The sequence below is a fragment of the Ursus maritimus genome, unplaced genomic scaffold (genome assembly GCF_017311325.1).
Source record: "Ursus maritimus isolate PB19 unplaced genomic scaffold, ASM1731132v1 scaffold_6, whole genome shotgun sequence".
In the NCBI taxonomy this organism is placed as follows: Eukaryota; Metazoa; Chordata; class Mammalia; order Carnivora; family Ursidae; genus Ursus; species Ursus maritimus.
The window spans coordinates 59569796-59585012 of record NW_024426774.1 but is presented as its reverse complement, the minus strand read 5'-3'; the positions used below and the strand labels follow the sequence as shown (position 1 = coordinate 59585012).

The 15217-nt window shown below is 40.9% G+C and overlaps 1 long non-coding RNA gene across 2 annotated transcripts in view; it reads left to right on the top strand.

Moving 5' to 3' along the window:
* LOC121101038 overlaps positions 1-14317 on the top strand; it is a 35995-nt gene extending 21678 nt beyond the window's left edge. Inside the window, exons 2-4 of one of the 2 annotated variants that reach the window (XR_005832975.1) lie at positions 1015-1199; positions 10742-10988; positions 13784-14317. This is a non-coding gene — a long non-coding RNA (uncharacterized LOC121101038). The remainder of the gene's footprint in view (positions 1-1014; positions 1200-10741; positions 10989-13783) is intronic. The other variant, XR_005832974.1, reaches the window with a different exon arrangement.
* The last annotated feature ends 900 nt before the right edge of the window (positions 14318-15217 follow it).

Here is a 15217-nt window from a genome sequence, read left to right as displayed (position 1 = left end):
GACCATGTCAGAAAGCTCCAAGAGGAAAATGGTAGCAGGGGGAAAGAGCTTCAGTGGAGAAAGAATCACTGGGATGGTGAGACCCTGAAGCTGGCAGGAGAATGAAGAAGTCATGGGAAATACAGAGAGTTGGGCGCATTATTTAAACATCATGTCCATTCAGATCCACTCAACAAATGCTCACCGTCTTTCTCCAACTTAATGTACATCGGTGTTCCAAGGCCAAAGTGTGCTCTGCCTTAGGATGCCACCATCAAAACTAGGATGGGGATAATTGTATTTTCATCCCATCACCACTAAGAAGCAGTAGTTCTTGTTTTTCATCATGGCAGACTACTATAACTAAGAGTACTGTAAGAGTTAAAGTGTGGGTAGTGACATATCATTTTTTCAATGGACATGTACACACACTACTACCTGCATGCCCAACATACATCCTTACCTATATGTATGTATGTTTCCCAAATGCACGTGCACACTCTCACACGTACGTATGTACGTGCATACCCCCCACAACCACACATGTGCATACACTTGTCCATGCACATACCAGCACATTTCCTCTTTGCTTGGGCTGTACACCTGCTTCCCTCCAGGGGACAGGCCACTAGAAAGAGCCTGAGGCTTGATCTGGGAAACAGAGTGGTTGGAGCTATACTTCTCTTGTTTATTTTTCTTAATGTGCTGTCAGCACCGCACTGCCAAGTGCTCTCTCCCTGTAATGACAATATTGCCCACAGCTCTTTCCTTCAAAGGAGCAGAGAAATTAGTGGGCCATATAGTGTTCTGCTCGAGTCCGTAGTTTCTGCTTTTTAAAATGTGTTTAGGGAGAAGATTTGTCATTTGCAGAAAGGAACAAAGAAGTCAAGGGCACATTTAGATTTTCCATAGTAATTAGATGCTTGTTCCCAGGGAAGCATTTGGGTTTTTAATCAAATCTCCAAAGTTTTGGTCTCCTGGATTAAACAATTCCCCTTCTCCCTGACCTGGCCCTGCTTTTGTTTCATTATGTAGATCTGACCTTTACCTCACAAAGGTGTTGGCACTGAGAAGATGCAATGAAAACTTTCTCCTCTACCCAAGGGTTGAATTCAAGATGGCTCCCATGAAGAGGCACCCCATTACCAGGGCTAGCTCTTGGCCTTGCATGTTCTAGACTGGCTGTCCTGGGATACTGATGCTCACAAATGCTGTCTCAGGTGAGCCTCAGAGAGTTTTCTAACCAAAACTGCCAAGGGCAGACAAGAATATCTCCCAGCACAATAGAAAAGTAAGTCAAATCCCCAACGGCATCCTGAAACCTCAGAGTGTCGTAATGTCTCCAGCTTCTGTTTCATACAATCTTCGGCATATTTTAGGCATGCAAATGGGCCATCTTTTCTTCTCGGTCTTTCTTTTATTTTATTTTTAAGGATTCAGGAGCAGCAAAATAATTAGCATGCAGTCAGCTCAGGAGGGCATCCATTTAATACTCTTACATGGGGGTCAAAGGGCATGATGCTGCTCTGCCAGAAAGTTTTTTTTACACAGAGGGGATACAGTCTGGAATAACCAAATGTAGCAAGACTTTGAATCTTTATGCTGGGTTATTTGAAACTCCAACAGACACGCCACTATGGGGAAATTACTTAATCTGCTTCAAGATTTATCGCTATTGTGCTCTATGCACCAGGTTAAAATAGAATACCTCAGAGAGGCCTCAGCGGGTCAGGAGTCTAAGTCGTACCGCAAGTATTTCACAGCGCATTACAAAGTTTCGGACAGAGCCTTTAATCCTCAAAATCATTAAATCCTACCTTTGCACTGATATGCATATAAAAACATTCTGCCAAATGAATCTGCTTTACATTGCTCTCAAAATATTGCTGCAACACAGAAAAGGGTAGGAATCTGAAACATTCTACGGCTCACAGGGGTACAGTTTATCAAAAGGTGAAAGAGAGTTTGTGTAAAGCAAAAAAAGGAACTATTGTGTTGGATTGATTTAAGACTAAATGTACGCTGTCAAAAAAAATAGATTTTTCACCTGTCAGGCAGTCATTTTTACAAATGTATGATATGGGTACTGATTAGTGAAAATGCTCTTTTCTAGATGAATTATAATATAACCCTTTGCTTCCTTGCCGTTCATCTTAGAGTTCCCCCTTTTGTGGGGCTCACTTGTATATTGTTTCGGTTTCTAGGGAAAAGGTTAAGAGATACATTCACTGCAAAGTAGAATTGATCTTTCGAAACCATCAAGTGGGCTTACAGTGAAAGAGGAAGCCAAGGCCCGGCAAAAACAAAGAAACTTCTGCGTTGTGTGCCGGTTGTCAGCATAAGGCACCAAATTCCATTTTCATATAAGAAACACATGAGAACTGGCTCTCCTGACACTAGCGCTGACATTTCTCTGAAATTCTTATGACTTTGTCATCAACCCACATATTTTCAAAACAAATTGTCTCGTGTTTGTTTGCTTTAAAAACAAGATGCCATTGTCCTAGATGAAAATGTGACTTTATAGTAAAAATGTCAGCATGAAAACACAAGGAAGGGGAAAAAAAAAACACGGAGAGGAAAATAAAAAATAGAGCCTAAGTAGCCTTTTCTAAGGGCCTGAATATATGTGATTAAAAGTGATTTCAAAAACTATGGCAAATATATTCTTATATCTCATAAGAATACTGGATGAATAATGATAGGATGTTTAAAAGCAATTTGTTTTTATGACACTTTTTTGTGAACTTGCAGAAATTAGTGACAACAACAACAAAATCAAGGGCTATTGACATCTCATAGCTGAAAAGCAGAAGCTGGCATCATTTTGCAACCTTGTTTTCCTTGGTTACATGCAGAGTAAAAATAAAATATATCTGGCAGTTGAGAAATGGCAGGGTAATCTCTGGAAATTGTATTATAGATTCCTTACCAAATGAATTGTTTCTCTTTATTAAGATGTGAAACAGGAGAGCACAGGAAAGGCAGTGTAGATGTGATCGAACACCGTAAGGCAACCCCACCTCCCAACCCACCACTTTTTCAAGTAGGCTGTGTGCTAGGCTACAATCGTGGCCACATCCCTATGTCCGTTTGGACAGAATCAATGACTCATGTCAAAAGCTGCCCTTCTACTCTTTTCAGAAAGGCAGACTTAAGAAGTGACTGAGTTAAGGCCAAACAATCTGTTTTATCTTTCTTAAAATATTTTTATATATATATATATATATATATGTATTAAATATATATATATGAATACATATATATAAATACAATATATAGATACATATATAAATACTATATATATATATATACACACACATATGAATGAAAGTTTTGAAAATGAAAAATGAGATCATTGCATCTCACCCATTTATGTAGTGATGAATGGAAAATTGTAAGGGGCAAGTATGTGACAACTTCTATTGGACATTTTTCAGCCCCAAACAACACATCCTAGAATTCAGCTACTAAAGAGAAGCTTCCTGAAAATAGACCTTGTGAGGGAAAGGAAAGAGTGCTTAGGAGGGCCAAGGGACTCAAGTGCTAGACCCTGTGCTCCTTCAAGGCATCAATGAGCCTGCTTATTGCCTCCAAGTTTCCTCAGCTCTTTTGGAAAGTTAGTGATGTCTGTGACCCCCTCCAGTCTAATCTGTGGAAGACCTAACAACTGTAAGACTTAATTAGACTTATCTGTCAGATTTTATTTCACTTGTCTTCAAACTAATGTCTGAACAGTCAATGTCCAAATTATCCATAGTGCTGGTCAGAGATTTTTGGGTGGGCCAAGAACAATCATGATCTAGATGTCACTGCCCCTACTCATTTCTCTATGTTACTAAAACCTCTGTGCTTTCTGAGGAATGAAGTCACCTCCACTCCATCTTCCTGCACTGCTAAATACCCCGATGCTGTTTGTTTTGCCAGTAATACTTGGGAAGTTAAAAAGGTTAGGGGTTAGGAAAAGAGGCCACCAAAACCGGCTGTGCTAAAAAATAAAAAAGCCCAGAAGTTTAAGGAAATAAGAAGAGAAAACAAAGTACAATGAAAGAACTCTTAAGAATCAGGGAGTGGACTATATAGGTAAAAGGAAGGGATTTAAAACAAAAGCAGAAAGTGTTGAGAATAAAACATGCATGGGGATAACAACAGGAAGACCATCATTTTCAAAAACAATAAACATGCTCGGTTAAGGGCAACACATTAAAAGTGAAGACTGCCACCTAAGAGAACAGGAATTCACCCAGTGTCTGTCCTCTCGGGTACCTAATTTCCTACGGATGACCCATCCCTGACGCCTACAGGAAAAAGGGAAAAAGAGGCTGCATTCACACAGAGGATTATTAAGCAGTTGTTTGAATCCCGGGGCCGAGAAAGCCGTTCTAAGTCATATTTTTCCTTTTTTAATTAAAAAAGCTTTAACTCTCCCCTCATCACTTGTGGGCTGAATTGGTTTGATCCAGAGAGGCAGTTATGCATAAGAGCAAGCGCTCTCTATTGAATTAGGGGATCTCTCATGCAACACATCTCACCAATTACAAGGTAGGGATGCAATTCTATGATTTATCATACATTATACTGTTAAGTAATATAACATTATAGATACAATTTGTCCCTATCTCTCCGCAGATTAGAGAGGTGGCACGCGAAGAGAGGATCATTAAACACAGAGCAAGGGCAAGGGCCAAGCTCTTCTCTTTAACAAGCTGCTCCAAGTACCACCTCTCTAATCCATGGAGAGGAAACAATAAATTGTTCCAGTAGCTTATTCCAAATTGTGCTCTTTGGGGTGCGGGGTTTTATTAAAACAAAGAGATGCAGGAAAACATCATCTCTATGTGTGAAAACAACTTTGAGTGTATGGGGATGATTTCTCTCATCCCAAAGGTGATGGAATTCCTCCTATGTGCATGAATATGGATGTGTGCATGAGGACACATCACACTCATGGACACACGTCCATGTCCCGTACTAGCAGAATACGCACCGACCTCCCAAATTATTGAAATTTGACTCTCAGATGATAGCATTTAGGCATTGCATTAGACCACTGCTAGCCACTAAAAATATAACGTAAGCCATATATGTAATTTTACATGGTAGCTACATTTTAAGAAGTATAAAGAACAGATGAAATTATTTTACTGTTTTATTTAACCCAAACAACCAAAAGATTATCATTTCAAAATGTAAACAATCTAAAAGCTATTCGTGAGCTGTCTGCATTACTTTCCTCACACTAAGTCTTTCAAAGTCAGTATGCATTTTACAATTAAAGCACATATTACAAACTATGCATTGACTGGAGACCTCAGTGGCCCCATGTGGCTGGCGGCCACCATGTCAGACACCACAGCACTAGAACTATGTATATCTTCTGCAACTCCACGGTCTCCATTATGGCTTTACTGCTTTGTTTGGAGAAGAGTGTATTTTTCAGCCACTTTATCCAAATAATCAGAAGTCCTCATAAATACACAATGGATGAAATGATATTTCACCACATTGAGTATAACTCCTTTCAATTCCACTGAGATCTAGGCTCCTGCTGCTGAAAAGGTGAGTTCTTTGACCTATATCTGCTCTGTCTATATCCCCTTTCTAAGGTCAATAAGTGTGGACATAAATACCAACCTTAACAGACAACTCAGACTATTCCTATAGGAATATTCTATTTATAGTATTCTTTCTCTATAAGTCTTTTGTACTACTGCTTCCAGCTTTATTAAACTCAATTAGACTCCCTTTTGCCCTGACTACACCCCCTTTATAACAGGAAAATTGTATAATCCACTTGAATGGCAGTACAATGAGGTAGGCAAAGATATAAGGACACCGTTAGGCTGCCTCATAAACCCTAGCTTGTCATGGGACAAGTCATTGATTTCTATTGGCAATCTCATTGTAATGTCAGACTGTAACTTGAATTCATTCTTTGCTCCTCTCTGAGGTAAACAATGAGCCAAAGAGTAGAAATGGACTTGAGTGAAAACACAGCAATTACTCTCAGAAATAATTGGGTAACTTGACTTGTCTGATATCTGAGAAAGCATAGGTTAGTTGGGCCCCACACAACGCCTGAACTAATTGCCCCCAAATTAGTATTTGTCTTTGGACCTTGGAAAAAGCAATTCAACTGTGACTTGAGTGAGGGAGTCAGTCAAGGGAAAGATGAAAGGCAACTCATTTAGGGGAGTAGAAAAAAGGCAGAAGTTCATCATTTCCATGTTATCCCTACCTGTTCTACTCATTATGACATATAACTCTCATACATATATGACTGTTTGTTGAAAAGACCATGAGTTGGGGAATCAGATAGATTTATTCTAAAACTTTTACCTTGCTAGTTATTTACTATGCGTTATTGGGCAAGTTTCTTGGGTTCTACGAACCTTGGTTTTCTCATCTGCAATAATGGTTCAGCACAGTGCTTTCCAGCTACAATGACCTGAAACACACGTGTGCCCCCTCACATGATCATCGCACCATCAGCTATATATGGGCTAAGGAAAAACATGGCTCAGCATCTGTTAGGAATCAGGCATACAGTGACAAAGACTGAGAGCTAGACTGATGGATTGATTTTTTTTATCATTCTACACAGCTCCACATTACTCAATTTCTAGCATCACTGGATCGACAGCAAGATCCCACCTGGGGAGCGACCCCACATATTTTTGACAATAAGTTGATCAAAAGTTCTTTGTGAGCGTATGACCAGCATTAGGGATAAGTGCTTGGGGGTGGAGTCAATGCAGATGATAGGATGGTGGCAGTGTTCACGTGAACTCTGTCAGGGAAAGGGCCATGGGAACTTTGTCCTCTGTACTTCCAAAGTCCTTTGTGCTCACTAGATTATGACTAGAAGCCCTGGTTCTTGTCACTTTCATTGTTTTTTCCTAGGGATATGACTGTCCTATAGAGCTCTTACACACTGGTATTATATACAAGATTATAAATAACTTTTATTACATATGCGTATATATGTATATAAATAAAACTAGGTGTTCTGTAAGTGCTTTCTGACATGATAATCATAACCCATTATATTTGCATAGGACGACAGAATGTTTAAACCATATTCCATGTCATTTTACTTGAATCTCATAGCCTCTCAGTGAAATCAGTTTAACATTTCTGTCCCCATTTTAGGCTCCTTATGAGCTAAGGTTGTACATACATAGTTACATGGCAGCCCAACTCTTGCCCTTAGACAAACGGCTCCCATTTACTTGTTTATGGGCCTATACTGACCTGTGACAAAATTTTAAGTTCACCGTTGAGACAATGCTCATGCCCTTCTGATACTTCTTTCTTGAAGAGAGTCCTAATATTACATTATTTCTATTTTTGTGTGGTTTTCAAAGATCTTTTTATTCATGAGGTGATGTTAATAGATAAAAAGAGCCTTTTTAAAGGTCTTGGAAAACTTAAACGTTGACAAATTATATCCACCCCTTATTAGAAAGAAGAAAATTTAAAAAAAAAGGAAGAAAGAAAAGTTTTTACTTATCAGTGAAAGCAAAAATCTGGGCACCACAAAGTTAAATAAATCGTGTTGCATGGCCTCCTTTATTATGTATTCTACCCTCTGTGGAAGAAAACAAGGCCGAGACAGGAAAGAATCAATAGGCAATACAGAAATAAAGTATTCCGGCTGAAGGGAATCAGGGGGCTAGCTAATAAGGACAGTAACATTAAAGAAGCAATGGCAATGCAAGGTTCAAGGCCTAAAAGAATTTATTAGAAATACCCAATGAGGAAAAAAATATTAAAACACTTCAAAAAAAACAAACAAAAAAAAAAACAAAAACACTTCAGAAAAACTCTTATTTCGTACTCATCTTCAACATGAAAGGCTTGACCTGACAAATGGTAAAGAGGAGGGGTTCCATGCTATGGACTGAATGTTTGTGCCCCCAAAAGTCCTAGGTTGAAGTCTCATGCCCAGCGTGACAATACTTGAAGGTGGAACCTTTGGGAGGTGATTAGGCCATGGCAGTGAGACTTTCATGATGGGATTCGTGCCCTTATAGAGAGACTTCAGAGAGCTCCCTGGCCCTACCTGCCACGTGAAGACACAGTGAGAAGCAGGCTGTGTATGTACCAGGAAGAGGGTTTTCATCAGATACCGAATCTATGGGTAGTTTGACCTTGGACTTGCAGCCTCTAGAACTGTGAGAACACAATGTTCATTGTGTTTCGGCCACTCAGTCTCTGGTACTTTGGTTACAGCAACCTGAGCTGACCGAGAGAACCCATTAGTCTGGGCATCAAGAGCATGTGAACCACCACAAGCTCTGAGCAGGCTAGCTGCTCAACAAGGTGCTGACTTTCTCTGAAACTTAGTTTCTTTTTCTGTAGGATGGGGGAAGCCTGAACTAACAGATCTTACAGGCCTCGTCCAGCCCTAAGACCTCTTACTGTAATGATAATGATAATAAATCTTTTATTGAGTAAATATTACGTGAGTAGTACCCTCCATCCTCAAAACAATGCTGCATGGTAGAGATTATTACCCTGTTTTACTTATGAGATAACTGAGCTCAGGAGAGTCTGACCTGCTCAAGGCCCGAAGTCAGCCCAGTGGCAGACCTAGGATCTGAATACAAGTCTATCCCTCTCTGTATTACATTAAGTCACCTCTCCCCAGTCTACTATGTCATGCAACCTTCACCCAAAACCCAATTATATAAGGAAAGAAACTGCTAAACTATAAAAAAAAAAAATCCTATTTCATGGACTATCATAAGAATAACAGAAATACTCGGGACCTACCAGCAAGGCCCCTGTGCCCCAGAAAACACCTCACTGTCATATGGTCAACATGCATTGAGTTCATCTTACCAATGCTGCACCCAATGGGAATTTTCTTTTGAGATGGATTTGCATTTAAAGCTTGGTCATCAGAATGTGACAGGCAGACTTGAGTCAGACTTTAAATTCCTAAACTAATACAATCATTAATATTTACTATAATATGTCCATTTATAATTAAGCAAAGCAGAAATCTTGCCTAGGCCTGTCTCCTCATTCTCTTAAGAAAGAATAAAAAAAAAAAAATCAATATGGCTGTTGTTGGATTTGATGCTGGATTTGGTCATGGTCTCTGCTTTTCTTCATTATTTAAAATGTTCATCCCTATGAGCCACCACAATGGCAGGGGAACCACAGGCCATCACAAATGGTGTGACAACTGTAGCGATAATCCTCTGCCAAGGCAGGGGTGACAGACAAATGCAGGCCATTTGAGTCCACCACGCGTCTATCTCAGCAAAGTCCTCAGAAGTAGGAAGAACAGGGTGAAGCAGCCTGGGAGAGCTCGAGAATTTTCCGAGCCTGATTATTCCTTACTTTCCCCCACTCCCAGCTCTAAACTGCAGTTTGAAAGGCCTGACATCACCATTTCTGGTGCCCGTTTTTTGCCAACAGTCAACATGGCCAGCATGACCTCGCCCCTTTGCATCCCCCTCATCCTATCTCAGTTCCATTCATCAGGCTATAGACTGGAGGTGGGTGGGTAGTATGGGTTTGGAGCACAAAGCAGTCCCCCCAGGGCTCCCTGGGACTTTCCTCTCACAAAGCCTGAGCAAAAGCAACATGGCTACTGACAGTGCCAAGAAGCCTCAGGGAGAACAGGAAACAAAGGAGGGCAGTTTCTGAGGCCAAGAAGATTCTGATTAAAGCCTTCTCAGGTTTCTCTCAGCCTATGGCCTGAGGTCAGCACAATGATCTCAACCTCCCAGTCCTGGCAGAAAGTTAGTCAGGAGGAGCTATTGCTCTGAGAAGACCCTGAGCCATCTCCTGACTTCAGAGCGGCACTTGCAACACTCTCCCCACTCCCTTCCAATTGTCAGAGATCATATTAGTGCAGTTGTGAGGGTCTGACATAAGGATGAACAGAAGGGTTGTTACTGGCTAGTGAGAGGAGAGAAGTTTCCTGTCCAAAGGAGGAAAAAAATCCTCTCCTAATGAATAATGCTGGGAGTGGGGGAGGAGAGGGATGATCTCTTTCTCCCTCCCTCTCCAAAGTTAAAACCACAGAGCACAGGCAGAAGAAAACAGCAACAGGTTCCCACAATGAAGTTTTTTTTCTCACCTGAGTCTGCAGAAAGCTCACAGTTGCGTATGGGAACAGACTGTCCTTATTTCCCAAGCCAAACACATGACCTCACAGAAGGTCAGCCTTCAGACACATCTGAACATTTTGTGACACAAAATGATTCCACAGTTAAGCCTTTTCTCAGCATCCCTTGTCCTCACACCACCTCAAGACACCATGAAGAGCTCAGTATTATATTATTGCTTCCTAATGGAAGTGAGCCCCATGGTTGATTGAGGAGTGAAGTGAGGGGTAAAGCCATGAGTCAAGCCTGGTGATGATCAGAAAGAGCGAATACTAAGGAGCTCACAGGTCCCGAGAGAGGTGGAGCCCAATTTGTGCCAGTGTGGGCAAGTCGCCGAGAGGCCAGATAAAAGGTCCTTGCTTGGAAATGAAATGCTAAGCTTTCCCAGAAAATAAATTAAACAAATACAGTGACCCCTTAGGTTTGATATCATTACATTAATAGTAATAACAATAATAAAGCTGACATAGACTCACAACCTGTAATTTGTAATGTTTAGCTCCACACTTCATATTTGTATAAAAGTTAAAGCATATTCTTCATTAATACCAATACATACTGGATTTCTTTTTCCACCTCTAAATTGACCCCACCCTCCACTCCCGATTAACTCTTCCCCTACCTTATTTTTCCAGGGGCTTCCTTATTCACTGCTGAATCAAAAATCTTGGCTGTCCTTCCTGGAGGGCCCTTGAATCCCACTTAACCTGGTTGGTGTGATGTGCTCTGCAGGAGGGAAGCAATGAAGCAGAACCGGATGATCACAAATTGAGAACTGTTCTTCCAAATAACAGAAAGGGGGAAATTAGACAAAATGCCTTTTCCATCATCTCTCCCATCCCTGTCCAATTTTGCATAAGGCATCCCTGGGAACTGGGAAAGGTACAGTCTCTCTGCACTCGCAGGATGACCTCTGAAGAGGTCACTGTCACTCCCAAGCCCTGTGTGACCCAGGCCGGTCCAGACTAGCCCCAGGGCAGGAGGCCGACTGTGCTGTGGAGGGTAAAGAAGGTCACCGGGTTGGCCAGGAGAGTCTCTCATCCAGTAGCTGTGTGTTTTGGAACCAACCTGGAAACATTAACACAAAGGCCTGCCAATAAACTACATGGTGTTTGCATATCTTATATACACCGAAGGGATAGACGAATGCCTGGTGGGAGAAAAAGAAAGAAAGAAAAATGAACACAGCTATTAAGCAGCTATAAAATGTTTTTCTCTCTTCCCTATTTCAAAAGCTTCCATAGCATAAATAGTGGTCAAAAGTTCAGTGAACTGTCTTGTAGTGTGGGGCTCCATTCAAACGGGGCTATTTTCTGAGAGTCTCCTGACACCATATCTAATTTCCAAAATGAATATGCTTTAATTTTCCTTCTTCATGCATTGTGCTTTTTCCTCATTTAAAACAGCAACAGCCTCTGGCAGTAAAGGACATCACATTTCTGTGTGAGATGAAGCTTTTTTCCCTGTATGCAGGGGAATGGCATGGGTCAGGGGAGAAAAAATATATGCAAAAAACAGCACACCCCACTGACCCCGGTATATTTTACATTACAATTTTGCCATTTCCAATATAGGTTCATTTTGCAATGGACCATATCAACCATATTTCAGGGTTTAAAAAAGGGGGGGGTAGTGGTAGGCGAGGCATTGTCTGCATACAGTATGTCCTAGTACAATGCACCAATTGTCCGATTAGGGGGTAGTGTCACCTACAGAGAACATACACAGACACATACACAGCGCCAGCCGTTCGGTGCAGAGTACATTTGCAAAACAGATAACCACGTGTGGATCCTGCCAATTAAAGGAAGCATTAGGGGACTTCTTTGTGAATGTAGCCAAGAACAGCTAACTATTTTTCATGACATGAATGTCATTTCAACATCTCTAAGCTCAGTTGAAAGCACCAATATCCTACTGCCTTATTGAGAAAAGACTACAAATGGAAACTAGGCATCTTGGTGATCTTAATACATTTATCTACACATGTATATTACATAGCGATGTATCTCAAAAGGATCTAGAATTAGAAACTTATGTAAGTCATCTTCTTACTAATTCAGCTATCTCCTAGAACTCAGCAGTTAAATAAGATAGAGATTTTACATGATGGTAATCTTAAATTTTGACATGTATATTAATTATTTACCACAGATATCTGGAAAGATGGTGTATGTTTTTTTTTTTTTCCTTACTGGGTCACCTTCTATCATGAATACTTATTCTTGCATTAGAGAATGTTCTATTAGCCAATCCCTTGTCAGCCAATTAATCAGTAAGTATTTTTTGATCGAGATGCATGGGAGTTGAGAAATGGGTATGAAGCATAGCCACTGCCTTCAAAACGCTTACAGTTCTGTGCATGAAACCAAAATTAGGCTTGAAATCACTTGACAGTAAGCACTGGAATGTATAAAACGCATAAAGTTGATAAATTAGTTCTTTCTGAAGTCGTCAAAGGCAGCTTAATGAAAGAGGTGACACTTCACCTGGACATTGAAGGATGGACAAGACAATGGGGAAGGGAAGTGAAGGGGGAAGGAGGGCCATTTGGGCGGGGAGAAGGGCAAATGCAAAGACACAGGCCAAGAGCTTATGTGTGATCCTCTTCACAAGGGCCATGACCACCTCTGTGCTTCCAACAGGTACACAGTGCTCATAATAATGGCCTTCCCTTGGGAAAAATAATCAGTGGTCAGCAATACAGATTAGGTGTCCTAGAAACTTGGGCCCCAAGGCACTTATAAAACAAAAGGAGGTGACAGGAGACTCACTCCATTGAGTCCATATGCCCAGGACAGCAATCATGTCACAGAATGTGCCTTGCTCCCCTGCAAGCTCTGAGTTAGCGTTCCATTCCACAGATAAGGAAACTTCAGCTGAGAGAGGTGGATATGCCAAAGGTCACTGTAAACGCTAGTGACGAGCCCAGAAAGTCTAACCTTCAGAGTCCAAGCACATTCACCCAAACTACACTTCCCCTCTAAGAAGTGGCGATTGTGAAAGATAAATAAACAAAAACATGCATCTCATGAAAGGCCAGAGACTCTTCACACAGAGGTAAATAACGATCATACCGGAAAGCGAAAGATAAAATTGGTGAACTTTGCTTTAAGAAAACCCTATTAAAATCCAAACCTATTAAACAAGTATATTAGGGAGCGATTACTCATAAGATGGCAGTTCTCACCATGGGGTTACTTTAACCAGCAAGATCTCCTGGCACACTTAAATAGGACTCCATTTACAATGAATTTCAGCCATGCTGTAAAGAACAAAGTGAGCTGCCTAATACCAAAGTCTTTTCAGCCAATTAGTTACAATATTACCTTACATCAATCTTGCTCAGTATTGTCCAATAGAAATATAACGTGAGCCACATATATAATTTTAAATTTTCTAGTAGCCACATTTTAAAGAAACATAGGAAAATGATTTTAATAATATATTTTATTTAATCCAATATATCCAAAATATTATCATTTTGGTAATTAATCAATATAAAAATTGAGATATTTTACTTTTTTGTATTAAGTTTTCAACATCTGGTATGTATTTTACATTCATAGTCCTTGCCAACTAAGATTAACTACATTTCAAATGCGCAGTAGCCACATGTGGCCAGTGGCTACTGTAATGGATGGCACAGACCTAACTCTTTACATCTCTATTTTAAGGTTGCACTTGGCTCTTATTGGAACAGACTACTGGGAACACATACTGGTACCTCAGTTCCAGGAAGAATCTGTATACATGTATTTAATTACATATATTGAATTTCTTCCTCTCTGAGAGCTGTCCTAATTGTACTGACCTACACGGAGGGAAGCACTGACAGATGCAATTTTGTGGATACAACTTTACAGCAGGAATATGGCCAGGTCTTTCCTTCTCTTCTGGTATGGCTGGCTGATATGAAATATGATTGAATCTTGCCACCTGAAATCTTGAATATGAAGACATTTATTTCTTCCTTTATAACTTTTAATGCAACAACTTCCAAAAAAGTATTGGAAATAATTATGGTAAGGTGAGTGCAAAAAGGTAGGTAAATTAATTGCACCAGGAACCTAAGCATTAAAAACTCAATATGAGGGGCATCTGGGTGGCTCAGTTGATTAAGCATCTGCCTTTAGTTCAGGTCATGACCTCAGGATCCTGGGACTAAGTCCCTCATCTGGCTCCCTGCTCAGCAGGGAGTCTGTTTCTCCCTCTCTCTGCCCCTACCCCCCCCACCCCGCTCATGTTCTCTCTTGCGTGCGTGCCACATGTGCGTGTGCTCTCTCTGTGTCAAATAAATAAATAAAATCTTCAAAAAAAAAAAAAACCTTCAATATGATGCACTGCAAAAAAGAGAGAGGGAAAGGAAGAAAAAAAAAAAAAGAAATACGGCCACACAGACCTCCTCTATGAAAGAAAACTAACATTGCAGATATTCAATGGGAAGAGAAGTCTCTACCATACAGAACAGGGAGAAGAAAGGTTTCTAAGTAAAACAACTCTACCCCTTGCTAAGAGATGTTTCAATTGTGTAGCTGCATATAAAATTTTGGCCAACAGAGATCTCTTTAGTCATCAGCACCCAGAAACACTGCCATTAACCCTCTGTGATGGCGTCCTCCCCTCCACTCGCAGACCTCCAGCCCTGAGAATAACTGCTGTGTGTCTACAGCCCGTGGTGTTGGGAGCAAACGATCTACTTCCCCAACGGATCGGATGCCATGAGAGTCCCACAGCACAACGTCATCCCTTGGGGTTCTTCCAAGGGCTTCTGATATGGGGGGAGTCCCGAATTCAAACAGGTCAGCTAACCTAGAAGCATTCAGCTCTATCTACGTTCAACTTGACAGACCTAAAGTTCTTCAAAGTAAATGAAACAAGCTTAATATTCTTGGGTAGGGATCACTCATGGAGACAAGTGGTCAACACATTCACCGCACATTGTCCAACAGACCCCGGGGGAGGCAAAGAGCACAAGGTGACCCGGCGGTGCAGGTAGCGCACCAGCGTGAGCAAGGGTATCATTCCCCATTCCGCTGCCTACTTTGTTCACGGAGAAATGATAACGTTCTTCTAAAATCTCCCACCTAACTAAAATAACTGGAAGACTC